This window comes from Juglans microcarpa x Juglans regia, chromosome 4S, assembly GCF_004785595.1.
Source record: "Juglans microcarpa x Juglans regia isolate MS1-56 chromosome 4S, Jm3101_v1.0, whole genome shotgun sequence".
Taxonomy (NCBI): domain Eukaryota; kingdom Viridiplantae; phylum Streptophyta; class Magnoliopsida; order Fagales; family Juglandaceae; genus Juglans; species Juglans microcarpa x Juglans regia.
In genome coordinates, this window is record NC_054601.1 from 9967255 (window position 1) to 9982327 (window position 15073).

Here is a 15073-nt window from a genome sequence, read left to right on the forward strand (position 1 = left end):
ACTTCTTCTACAAAATCACCATTGAGAAATCCATTTTAACATCTATCTGAAATAATTTCCATTTGCGAACAATTGTTATTGCAATTAATGATCTAACAATGGTGCGCCTTGCAACAATAACAAATTTTCCTTCGTAATCAGTATACTCTTGGGCAAAGCCTTTTGCCACTAGGTGTGCCTTATAGCGTTCCACATATCCATTTGCCCGAGTCTTAATTTTGCAGATCCACTTACATCCAAATGCAATTTTCCCACAAGGCAGATCCACCAGGTCTGAAGTATGAGTTTTGGTAAGGGCATTCAACTAATTTGACATAAATTTTTGCTAAAGGGGTTAGCACGAGCCTCATAATAAGTGGGAGGTTTGTGAAGAGTAGTAAGAGCAGAAAAAATAATGATAATCTTCGAGGTGAGAATGAGGTACACTAACCTTATTGGAACGTTAGGTTCAAATACCAGAGAGGAATCTAGGGCATGTGATTTAGCAAAAGGACATTAGACATGTTAGATCTGTTGAGAGGAGTCAGGAGAGGATTGTTTGAGGAGCTCGACTTCTCTACAGAAGAGTCATGAAGTAATGCAATAGAGGGATCAATGAATATAACCTTCATGAGAATATATAGAGGAAGATGGTACAAACCCGAAAACACTCACAAACATTTTGTGTTCCCGGAACTCTACATAGCGAGAAATTCGAAGGCATTTAGTGATTCGGTCATAGCAACAGTATCCCTTTTGATTGATGTCATAACAAGGAAACAATGCAAGCAAGAGTGCGACTCAAGTTTAGTACGCTCATGTAGATGAAGAGGGACAAAACATACACAACCACATACTCGAGTTAATGAGTAATTAAAGATCTTTCAATAAAGGAGCTCATCAAAAGGAGTTTTATTATGAATGATAGAGAAGGAAAACGATTGATAGTATAGACAACATTTACAATAAACTTACCATAAAATTTTTCAAGAATAAAAGCAAAAATGAGGAGAGCTTTTATAGTATCCAGAATATGACGGTGTTTCCATTCTGCTCGGACATTTTGCTAAGAAGTATATGAGCAAGAACGATGAGAGGTTTTCCTTGTTGACTCAAGAAATCAAGAAACGATTTTTCATTGTATTCCATAACATGGTCTGAACGAAAAATTTTGATGGCATGAGAGAATTGAGTTTGTACCAATTTGTGAAAGTTTTGATAAATGTGACCAAGTTCAAAACGATATTGTAAGATATATATCCAAGTATAGTGAGAATAATCATCAACAAAGATAACAAAATAACAAGATCTGCCCTCTATGGGAATGGAAGCGAGATCCCAAATATTAGAATGAATCAAATCAAAGGTACAGAGGAAAATGAGTCATTTTTATTGAGCAAAAAATGTGTTTGTTTTTCAAGTTGGCATGAAACATAATAAAAAAACTTAAAATCTATAGACCCTAAATAACCTTGAGAGACTAAAAATTGAACACGAGGAAGAGAGGTGTGACCCAACCGAGAATGCCATAAATGAGAGGAAGTGGTGAGACCATCAACAAGTGTAGATGCATGGGAGAGAATCTGCAAATAAGAGAGTTCGAACACAAGTTCAACCATATGGTCAGTCCCAATGAGCTGACCCATCTGAGACTCTGTACATCAACACTATTATTGGAAAAGGTTAGAGTAAAACCTAAATCACAAAGTTGACCAACAGAAAGTGGATTTAAGGATAACTTGGGGACAAGGTATTTGTTTGCAATAGATAGTTGAAATTCTCAAAGTACCCCTGTGATTCCAATAAATCACCTGCCAATTTATTTGAATAGTAGGATTGTTGAAATAAATCAAATATTTTGTTCAACACAATGATTAGTTTCGAAGGGAAACCCTTTAAAGAACTCTTTAAAGGTAAAACCCTACTGGGCAACCAAACCCAGGAAAATCAATTTTATTATTTGAAAATCAATTACAAGTATTTATCAATTACAAAACCTTTGCAACTTGACTCTTTTACTTGCCAACACAAGCAACCTATTTGTCTTCTACTGTAGTAGCAGCTAGAATCTCTGACGATCTTCAAATATTGTCTTTCATCCTAGAACTCTAAGGGCTGAAGTCTAATCATTTGATCCTCTACACTTGAAGCACGATCACACTTAAGGAGAGATGAAAAACGAAGTGAAAATTATCAAGATAATTTTCACTTCATAAGCACACGAAAATGTATCTGAATGATCCTAAATCCAACTCCTTACAGAGTCATGAAAACGAATTCCTTTAAATACTAGATCTGGAAAGAGTCCCAGTTGAAGTAGGATTCTGCTGACACGTAGATTCAATCGCGAGTACGTTTCCTGATATATTGCTAACATTTCGTGATAATTCTTCTCTGTAGTTACTGATCTGTGTTCAGATTTTGTTCTAGATAATTGCAGATCTTTTTGAATTCAAAATTCACATTACTGACTTATCTAACCAACCTTAAAGAATTCTAGATAAACTCAATGTTGTTCAAGATAAAGTCAACAATTATTTTACATTCATTCAAATTTAAACTTATAATGATAAGATAAATTTTATCATTTAGTCATCTAATCCTAGCCAACTTTAGCATTTACAATCTCTTCCTTTGGTGGATTGGTGACGAAGACATCTTGATGAATGTAATTTCCCTATGACACATTTCAAACAGCAGACCAAGAAAAGATAGTAAAGATTCTCAAAGTTGTGATTCAGTAACCATACTTAGAAATAAAGAAACAATCCAGTTTCAAGTACTAGTTAAGTTAATAACCAGTATATTAGTCTTTCATTCAAAGCAAAATATAAACATGAAGGAGTACAAAAAAATAACAGAATAGTTCAATTTTCTTCTAATGTAGTTGTTCTCCCCCTCTGGTTCTGCTGCTCCCCCTCAATTTTTTCTCCCCCTTATTCGTCTGCAATCAGCCAAGATGATCTAGAAATCATCATCAGAGTCAGCCACATTTGCCATGATTTGCTGGACATCCAAGGAGAGCTGTACCAATCGATCATTTGCTTGTACACAATCAGAGCATACAACAGCTAATTGTTGTTCTAACTTGGACTGAACTTCTTCCCCATTTTGCAGAAAATAAATCAATCTTTTGAGACAAAAGAGAAATTTGCTAAAGAACATGAGTCATAGAAACAGAAGGCTCTGTGGGTGAGGAAGCTGACTCATTAGTTGAAGGTCTCTTTTTAGTGAGGACAGTGCAGATTTGACCACAGTTAAGGCTGAGATGGACCCTGACATCTTCATTGTAGACTCATTTGCCCAAAGAGGAACTTTGGCTTTCATAACTAACTTAATAATTAAGCTGCCAAAAGGAAGATTTTGCTCTTTTTCCACATGAGAATGATGTATAATATCAATAACATGACGTGAAAAATCAATAGAGACTCCAGTTGTTAAAGCATACATGAAGTAAGCTCTCTCAAGTGTAATTTCTGTGTGGTGGCTTATGGGCCAGAGATTTGTGAGCACTAGTTTTGCCAAGAGTCTAAACTGAGCGAGCATATTGTTAAGAGGCAGTCTATGAGTTTTGCTGTCCATTTTGGACTATTGGGACCAACAAATAGATTGCGCATTGTAGTCTTTGTTGGAGCCCCATGCCCTTATATGGATATAAAGGTTTTTCCACCTCAAGTAGATCAAATAAATCTATTAAAACAGCAGGAAAAATATCAATTTGAGTTCCCCGAACAATAGATGTAATGCTATGCTCATCCAGGTTGAAGTGAGCAATGTTCGAATAGAACTCGTGGACAACTTCCACACAAGGAGTGGGAGATGCATGTTTAAGTTTCTCCAGCCTCTCTTATTAAATATTCTTTGGATGAGTTGAAAGTCATCCAAAGGAAAATCATTCATACTTACCTCCCTTTCACCCAACACCGGTCTTTTAGAAAAAGTAATGCAATAGGCATTTTCAACATCACTTGAAGTAAAACGATCAGTAGTGGCTTCAGTAGGTGCAGGCATGGGTGGAAGATAATGAGTTGAGGTTTCTCTTGACTGATGTGGATCTGCCATAGGTTCATCCTTACTTGAGGAGGTGAAGCTCTTAGTTGGCACTGGGGGTGTGAGCTTTTGTCGCCTAGCACGTACCTTGAATCTCATCTGAAGCATAAAATCTACTAAGTCAAAAAATATAGCTCTAAATAAAGACTCTAGGCTGATTCAGAAATTTTCACAAACACGTGGTGTGCACCTGTGAAAATTCAAAATCAACAAGTTTGGAATCCCACACACAACAATCCTCAATACATGTAAAGAATACTCTCACATGAGTAATCAGAGTAACAACTGGGTAGATCAATAAAAAAAAAATCCCAAACTACACAAATCCAAATTTCACAACCCAATCTCTAGAAATATATGTAGAACCGTAGTTTTAGAGAGATAGAATGATTATGATTTTAGATAAAAACCTGACCTTGATGCTAAAAGGAATTTATTGGGTCAAGAGGCACGAAATTGATAAGATGAGATGCCAAATTTCTAGGTTTGTTAGAGAAATAAGGGAGATGCCATGGATGAGTATGGTTTTGACGGAGAGACCTATGCTGTGAGTGAATATGCATATGATTGCTAGGCTAAATATCTTAGTCACTTTAAGTGACTTGTTGCCGAGCACGTGCTTTCTAAGTCACAAACAAAAAAAACGTTAAGACTCCAAGTAACCAGCACAGAGTCCCCTGATGTAGAACAATACCCAAAACTTATCCAATAGAAAATATTTTATTTTTATTGTTTTAATTAAAAAAATAAAAAATACACCAGAAGAAAATAAAAACAATATATATATATATACATATATATATATAATGACTTTTTTTTAAATGAATAATGAGATAAGTAACATGCTTAATACTATTCGTAGTTTAATCATAGTGTGTTCCAAAAAAAAAAAAATTGATCATTTGCACACACTCATTTGCAATAATCACTTATGAATGTCCACTTCTCATAAGATCATCAATTTCAAAGTTCAAGTGAATGTGTGAGTGAGTAACCTTATATCATAGCACTTTTATAACTTCTTTTTTCAATGTTCACTTAGATGCTCACAAGAGTTTGTTACTCACCTTAAACGTCAAACTTTATGCTAGGGCCTAGATACATGAGTAGTCCCTCTAAACACTAGTTTGCACAACCCCCTTTTTTGTGTTCATGTTTATTGCTCATCTTTTTCCATAATGATTAGAGCAATGATTCTTTCTATAAGAACTTAAGGTGGTAGATCCGTATAGGGTATTTGTCTTTTTTTTACAATAATTTATCACCGACTTTTTCTATATGGATCAACTTTTAGTGTTTGGCAAGAGGAGAGTTTTTTTATTAATGTACTAGGTTTAACTAGTATTAGTCAATTTAGAGCATGAACTCCCTTTTTTATGAGCATCTTAATATCCAATGTATACTTTTATCATAATATGCATACATACAAGTTTCTCACAGTGCTTTATAAGTGAACTTTGTCAAGATGACTCATAGGGTTAGTAATCATGGAGTGTACTGCACAAAGGAGAAAGTGCATAAGTATAGAAATTTTTAAAGTAATACCACATGTTCAGACTTTGAGTTTATCAACCATATACCTTAAGAAATAAGAATAACCCAAAAGAAAATTTATTAATTTTTTAAAATGTAATTTTTTTAAGAGAAAACAAGGATTTATATATATATATATATATATTTATATAAACACAAATCCTAAACTAATATGATAAGATGTTACTTACTTGACATCACATGCACCAATGGCTTTCTTTAAGAATCAAATGTTAGACCATCTAAAAGTTTAGTAAATAAGTCAGCCAATTGATGTTCATTAGGCACATGTTCTAAGGATACTATTTTAGACTCAACTAAGTCTCTTATAAAATGATGTTTAATATCAATGTGCTTAGTTTTAGAGTGCTGGACAGGATTTTTTGAAATATTTATAGCACTAGAGTTATCACAATAGATTGTCATAGTATCTTGAGGAAAACCATTGTCATCAAACATCTTTTTCATCCATAAAAGCTATGTACAACAACTTCCTGCAGCTATATATTTGGTTTCAACAGTGGATAAAGAAATTGAATTTTGCTTCTTACTCATCCAAGCTATAAGATTTCCACCTACATAAAAACATACACCCGTAGTACTCTTCCTATCATCAACATTCTCAGCCCAATCAGCATCCGAATAACCAACAAGTGTTAGATTAGTGTCTTTTGAATACCATATCCTATAATCAACAGAAGCATTAAGATATTTTATGATTCTTTTCACTGCTGTAAGATGAGATTCTTTTGGATTAGCCTGAAATCTTACACACACACTAACACTAAAAGCTATGTCGGGTTTACTTGCTGTGATATATAAAAGACTTCTTATCATGCTTCTATAAAATGTGGGATCAATGTTTTTACCTGTAGAATCATTGCTGATTTTTATTGCAGTGCTCATAGGCGTGCGAACATTGCTTTTTCCTTTCATTCTAAACTTCTTAACAAGATCTCTTGCATACTTAGATTGTGAGATAGAAATTCCTTTTTTACTTTGTTTTACTTAAATGCTCAAGAAAAAATTCAACTCACCAATCATGCTCATCTCAAATTCATATTTCATTTCATTTGCAAAATCATGTGCAAGAGACTCTCTTGTTGCTCCAAAGACAATATCATCAAAATAAATTTGAGCAAATAAGAGTTTTTTACCTGATCTTCTTATGAAAAGAGTCATATCAGCTTGTCCTCTGATAAAATTATGCTCCAGTAAGTAAGCTGTTAACCTTTCATACCAAGCACGAGGAGCTTGTTTCAATCCATAGAGGGCTTTTTTTAACCTGTACACATAATCAAGATAGAGATGATTAGTAAACCCTTTAGGTTTTTCAACATATACCTTTTCAATTAATAGTCTATTTAGAAATGCACTTTTGAGATCCATTTAATATAATTTGAAGTCTAGATGACATGTAAGAGCAAGTAGAATGCGAACAAATTCCAAACAAGCTACAGGAGCAAATGTTTCATCAAAATCAATTCCTTCCACTTGTGTGTAACCTTGTGCAACCAGCCTTGCTTTATTTCCCACAATGGTGCCAGATTCATCAGATTTATTCTTGAAAATCCACTTAGTCCCTATAATATTACAATTTTCTAGTCTAGAAACTAACTGAAACTATCTCTCATACATCATTTCTAGTAAATTGATGAAGTTTTTCATGCATTGCATTGACCTAACTTTCATCATTCAATGCTTCCTCAACCTTCTTAGGTTCAACCTGTGACAAATAACACATAAAAGAAACTTGATTTAGTACTCTTTTTCTAAGTCTTATACCTTCATCTAGATACCAAGAATATTTTCCTTTGGATGATTTTGAGTAATTCTAGAAGAAGGTTCTTTTTCTAGTGTAGTTTGTGGTGTTTCTTCTTCATCTTGCTCTTGAGAGTCTTCTTCAATAGCTTGTACCAATTCCTTCATATTTTCAAATTCATGCATGGTGGTTTTAGCTGAAATATCATCCACAATAATATTAATTGATTCCATAACAGTTTTGGTCCGTAAGTTGTAAACTCTATAAGCCTTACTTTTTGAAAAATATCTTAGAAATACTCCTTCATCACTTTTGCTTTCAAATTTATGAGTGTTTTCTCGATCTCTCAAGATATAACATGTGCTCCCAAAAACCCTAAAATACTTTACCGTGGGCTTTTTATTTTTCCATAAACCATAATGTGTATATTTGGTGCCTGGTCTTAGAACCACTCGATTTAGAATGTGATTTGCTGTATTTATAGCTTCTCCCCAAAAGTATAATGCCATCTTCTTGTTGCTCAACATGTGGGTCATCTCTTGAATTGCTCTATTTTTCCTTTACCCGATTCCATTTTGTTGTGGAGTAATGGGTGCAAAAAATTCTTGATGTATATCCTGTTCATCACAAAAATTAGTGAAATTAATATTTTCAAACTCTCTACCATGATCACTACGTATTCTAGAGATAGAAACTTCCTTTTCAATTTGTAGTTTCTTGAACAGCTTTTTGGCAAGATTAAAGGCTTCAGATTTTTCTCTCAATAAAATGGTCTATGTAAATCTTGAGAAGTCATCCACAATCATCATAATATATTTCTTTCCATCAAGACTCTCGGTTTGTGTTGGACCCATCAAGTCCATATGCAATAGCTCAAGTGGCCGAGAGGTAAGTATGTGAGTAATTTTCTGATATTGAGCTCTAGTTTGCTTTCCTTCTTGACATACTCTACACACTATTTTCTTGGCTTTGATGGCTTTGGGTAGTTCATTTACAGCTTCTCTTTTTGAAATTTTAGATAGATTTCTAAAATTAATGTGTCCAAGACGTTAATGCCATAATTTAATTTCATCAAGTAAGGTTCTATAACACTTCAACTTTGAACTTGAAGAGACTCCATAGCAATTATCTAAGGTTCTAGTGCCCTTCAAAGTCCACTCTCCAGCTTGATTGTATACATTACACTAATCTTTTGAGAACTGCACAGAAAGATTATCATCACAAAACTGATTAATATTGAGTCAATTAGTTTTTAGACCATTAACAAATAAGACATTATGTAGAATAGGTAAACTAGATATTTCAATATTCTATTTCCCTTCTACAACAGCTTTGCTCTCATCTCCAAAGGTCATTGTGCCTCCAGCAGTTTGTTCAACCTTCTTGAATAAGGATTTACCTCCAGACATGTGTCTAGAACAAGCACTGTCTAGGTACCATAGGCAGTCTTCCATTGATCTAAGTGTTGTGTAAGCAACAAGGCACATGGCATTTTCTTTAATCACACATTTTAACTTTGATACTGACTTGTTCTTTTCATTCTTATTGGTTTGAATGCTCTTATTTTTTAAGCAAAAATCAGCTAATTCACCGAGTCTAATACTTAAGAAGTTTATATGTTGATTCATCCCATCAACTTGATCTTCTAGACTCTTCCCTCTACCTTTTGTATTTCTTTTACTTTTCATTTTCTGCACTTGATAAAAGTTAAAACAGTGCGGTCTTATATGACCAATAACTCCACAATTATGACAAGTAGGAATAAATTGATTATCATATTTACCTTTCATCATTCTCACGGCTGATTTATCATGCAGATTTACTAAATATACTGGTTTAGGTAAATGATGATTTTGAACATTTTTATCTTGACTTCCTTTAACAAAAACTATACCTTTAGAGTTAGTGGCAGCGGATGATGAGGCTAGTTTTTCTTTCATTTTTGAAGTCGTATGTCTTAGGCCAGTTCTGTCATTACTTACCTTCAGAAAACTCAACATCTCTTCTAATTTCTGTGTTGCTGATTTTTGCTTGCTCTCTTGAAAATTTTCAACTTCTTTTTCCAACGCATCCTTTTGATTATTTAATCTGGATATCTCAACATCAGAAATTTTTAGTGCCTCTAAGAGATTGTTTTTCTCATTCTCCACAGTAGTAAGTCTATTGTACAGTTTCTTGTTGAGTTTCTTTAGTTTGACTACTTCTCCACATACATCATTATATACTTCTTATATGCTCAAATCCTGATCAGCTTCGACAAGTGCTATATCCGAATCACTAAAAGCACTTTCACTTTTAGATTTTATTAGTTCAACCTCAATAAAATCCTTCACAATAGTGGAAAAAACAATAAAAGATTTTTCATTATCAAATGATGAATTTTCAGACTAAGAACTGTCACTCAGTGTGACATTCAATGTTTTTCCTTTACTTTTTCTGAAATTTGGACATTCAATTTTTCTATGACTATACCTCGAACATTCATGACACTTCACTTTGTCCTTTTTTTCAATTTTATTTTTATTCCAATTTTCAGATTCATTTTTCTTACTAGAAAATTATTTTCCTCGTTTTAGTTTGCTACTATCCTTTTTATTAAACATGAATTTTCTAAACTTCCATACAATGAGGGTTATTTCCTCATTATTTAGACTTTTTTCATCAGAAGAATCCTCATGATTTTCTTTTATAGTTTTTAAGGCAATAGACTTACCTTTTCTTGCTTGAGAAAGTGAAGACTCATATGTTTGTAAAGACCCGACCAGCTCTTCTACCTTTATTACATCCAAGTCTTTACTTTCTTCAATAGTAGTGACTTTAGATCGAAATCTTTCAGGTAAAGATTAAACCTGGAATTAACAATGTCATTAAGTTTAGTATAAAACTCATAAAAATTTTCATCTTCCAGTATCTTAATCTCTTCAAACTTAAAGGTTAACAATTGTAGTTTTGAATTTTTTACAGTTTTTGTTCCTTCATGTGTAACCTCCAGAATATCCCATGCTATTTTAGCAACCTCACACATGGAGACCCTCTTAAATTTTTTAAGAGATACAACCATGAATATAGTATTTAGTAGTCTTGCTATTCAAGTTACAGTTGCTGAATTCATCTTTTGTCCAAGCGTCAATACTTGTTGGTTTAGTCCATCATTTTTCAATGAAATGTCACACTCATTCATCCAATGATTTAAGGAAAGCTCACATATGTACTTTCCAACATGCATAATTTTCACCATTGAAGTGCGGTGGGGAAGTCAAGGATGACATATTGCAGGGGCACGGATCACACTCGAATGAATGAACCACTCTTTGATGCCAATTGAAATTTTCAAAGTACTCCTGTGATTCCAATAAATCACTTACCAATTTACTTGAAGAAATTGGTTAGATCTCAATAGTAGGATTGTTGAAATAAATCAAATAATTTGTTCAACACAATGATTAGTTTCGAAGGGAAACATTTTAAGGAACTCTTTAAAAGTAAAACCATATGGGGCAGCCAAACCCAGGAAAATCAATTACAAATATTCATCAATTACAAAACCTTTGCAACTTAACTCTCTTACTTGCTAAGACAAACAACTCATTTTTCTTCTATCGCAGTAGCAACCAGAACCTCTGACGATCTTTAAATATTACATTTACTCCTAGAACTCTAGGGGCTGAAGTCTAATTAATTGATCATCTACACTTGGAGCACGATCACACTTAAGGAGAGATAAAAAACAAAGAGAAAATTATTTTCTCTTCATAAGCACACGAAAATGTATCTGAATGATCCTTAATCCAACTCCTTGCAAAGTCATGAAAACAAATTCCTTTAAATAATAGATCTAGAAAGAGTCACAGTTGAAGTAGGATTCTGCTGACACGTAGATTCAATCGCCAGTACGTTTCCTGACAGATTGCTAACATTTTGCGATAATTTTTCTCTGTAGTTATTGATCTGTGTTCAACTTCTGTTCTGGATAATTGCAGATCTTTTTGAATTCGAATTTCACATTACTGACTTATCTAACCAACCTTAAAGACTTCTACATAAACTCACTGTTGTTCAAGATAAAGTCAACAATTATTTTGCATTCATTCAAATTCAAACTTATATTGATAAGATAAACTTTATCATTTAGTCATTTAATCCTAGCCAACTTTAGCATTTACAATAGTGTTGAGGAAGAAATGGACCCTATATTACCATCAGGCAAGTAAGAACTATCAGGTGAGAGTGTAGGTTTTTGGAAAAATAAGGTAGGGTCAAAGGTTATGTGATTAAAACATGCAAAGTTAATAAGGCAAGGATATTTACCTAAAGTGACAGACAAGACAATAGAAGATTGGTATAAAATTTGATGAATTAAGGCCTTAATGTCAGCTACAGTGAGTGGAGTGATCTAAGAAGAAGAATCTGGTGCAGAAGGAGTAGTGGAAGCTATGGTGGCAGCCTATGAGACAAAAGTCTTTATTTTATTCTTGTACTGTAGTTTGCAACATTTGGAGACAGAATGGTCTAAGAGTTTGCAATATTTAGAGACAACAGTCTTGGTTAACGATGGAGATGGGGAAGATCCAGAGACAATGTCAAAGGAAGACTTGGAAGACACTTAAGAGGTAGCAGCAACAATAAAATATGGAGATTGTAACTTCATTGTAGATCATCAATTTTCTTCAGCAATGAGCTCGGCAACAACAGTCTCAAGAGTTGGAAGTGGTGTGCAATGCAAGAGAAAGGCTCTTGTAGACTCAAAGTCCTCACAGAGGGCCATCATGAAGTGCATAAACTTTTGACAATCACGATAGGCCACAAATAGTTCAATATCTTCAAAACATTTAACTAAGGATTTGCAAAAAATAATTGTTCCCATAGATTATTAACTAGAGAATATAAATTAGCAATATACTAACCTGATTCATGTTGCATCTGATAAAGTCTAGTCTCTAGCTGGAACTGCAATGAGCATCATGAGTACAATTATATCGTTTTGAAAAAAAATCCCATGTAGCTTTAGAGTTTCCGAGTTGAGGGAGCAAATTATGAGTCGAAGGAACATAAGTGTTGAGAAACCAAGAAAGCATCTTGTAGTGCACACCATGCCAATCTTCAAGGTAGCATGCATAGACTTTAATACTTTCACCTTCTTGTTGCTTAGGAGCAACACTATCTCCCGAGACAAAGTGCCATAATTTATGGTTACGCAGAAACATTTCCATATTTTGAGCGCACATACTATAATTGGATCTATCTAAAATATTGTCAATGGGATGGACAATATTATCAAGGTGGGAAGGGGAGGACATTTTTAAAGTTTTTTTTTTTTTTTGTGGTCAATGGTCAAAGTCAACAGTTACATGGTAAACATGTGGTGACTGACTGGATGGTGATTGGAGAGATGCGATGGATGGGATGGGTTGAGTTGGGCTAAGAGTGGTGCAGGCATAAACTAAAATTGGGCTTGCAATAATAGAAGAAAGAAAAGCTTACTTGAGATGGGTTAGGCTGAAAGTGAGTTGTAATGGGTTGAAAGATGGATCACATTTTAGCAATCGAAGTAGGGCGTGTGGGGGCACGTGTTGAGCGTGTGTGAACACATCGAATGAGCTATTGGAGCGTGAGAGAGCTTGTAGCAAGTGGGAGTGTTATAGGCCGGAATTATATGATTTTTGCACAAAATCATTGGCAAAACTCGAAGAGTCATGGTGACCTGAGGTTTTCGAAAAAACAATCATACATGGAGCGAAAAATGTGAAGAAGCTCAACTAGAATAGAACCGACGTAGCAACCCTAGTGGACTGTCAAGAACAACAAGGGAACACCAGTAACGACTACAAAAATGTTTGATACAAACAGTTGCGACTAGAGGAAATATGATGGTGTCCTGATATCTGATACCATGTAAAATCACTACTTATCTCGAAAACTAAAGCAGATGAAAAGTGATAGATTTAATTATTTAATTTATATCTTAACACTCTCCTTCACGTGTGAGCCAGACTCCCCCTCAATGAGTAGCCCCAACACATAGAATATTTAATTAAATGTGATTGGGTGTATGGTCAGGATTTTAAACCAGGACCTCTACTCTAATATTATGTATAATATTGTATATAAGAAAACTTTAAAATTCAATATGTATTGACAATGTACATGGTTGGCCTATTTATAGTGTAAGAAAGCTTGTTTAAATAAAGGAAATACCATCAACACCTAAATACAAGATATTCTAACCTAGAATATTTACAGAATATTACAACAACTGGAATAATGTAAAAATATGCTAACAAACAGTATCATGTACGAGAAAAGACAACTTCGCTGCGAAAGTGGACCATTTGGGTGGAAGATGAAATACTTGTGACTCGACAAATCACCAGGGTAACAATCCAATAAAAGCTTGAGTCGAGTTTGTACCTATACTTGAAAAAGACTAGTTAACATTACAATCAGAAGCTATTGGAATCACTCCAAATAATGTAAGATTTCATTGCTACCTTCCGAACTAAAGATATTCACTACGATATTCACTACCTTTCGACAAACAACCTGGTACCCAACCAACACAACGATAACCACTTATGAGTGAAACTCCTTGGATCTTATAAAATCCACAACGTTAAAAAGCTATTTGTATAGCCATTCAATGGTCAATTATACATGTGATGTCCAAAACAGGGGAAGAAAAAAGAGACAAAAGACACGTAGCCTGACATGATATAATGTTGTCCATGGAAGGACTAAAAACTAGCAAGGAAGTGATATAAATAGGCTTAAAACATAAGAAGGCAGCTGGACTAAGTACAAACAACAAGATAGGGCCAAGAGGACTTACATGCAACCAAGGCATATGAACATCATCGTCAATCTCTCTTCTGCCTTTTCACTACGGTAAAAAAAGGGTAAATAAGGAAATGTTTGCTATTGCGGTAGGAGTCCTAAAAAATATTTAAATAATTTTAAAATTTTTTTAATAAAAAATTAGATTATTTAGTTATTGCATATTAAAATACTTTTAAATCTCAAATAAGCTAAAAAATATGTTTAAGAAAAATATCATTTTGATGTATTTCTTCAAACTTATTTTTTCGGATAATGTGAAACGTAATTCAAATTTTAAAAAGATTGTCAATGGATGGAAAACCCCATTCAACTTTCAAATAATTACAACTTTCAAACTTTAAAAAATATAATCATAATCTTTAAAAATTTAAATAATAATCAATTTTGCCTCAGAAAACACTTTTTTAATTAGTTTCCAAACAAGCGTAACATATTTGAAAGTACTTTAAATGTATGGTTATCAAACAATAAATAATTTTTTAATAGTAGAACTTATTACTTAAATTATAAACTATAAACCATAAAACTATAAGTTATATTTTCCACCACAATCCCAAACACACTAAGCATACAAGAGTTTGTAAAATTATCAAATATAATGGAATTTCAATCTCAAAAGATCGTGAATATATGATTTAGTACCAAATCGTCTCTCTATTTATATATATTTTTACCATTTATTTACTATTTGAGTTGAGATAGAACATTTCGAGCATTTCGACTATCATCGAGCTCTACCATGGATAATTCGACCATATTGTTGGCATTCAATCTTGACAGAAAAATGTACCAACAATTACTAAAAAAATTCTTATTTTCTTTATTTTCGCATTAATTTTACTTATAAAAAGGATTTGTTATTTTCTGGGTTACGTTTTCTGTCAATCAATACTCAGAAAGGAAGTAGACATTTAC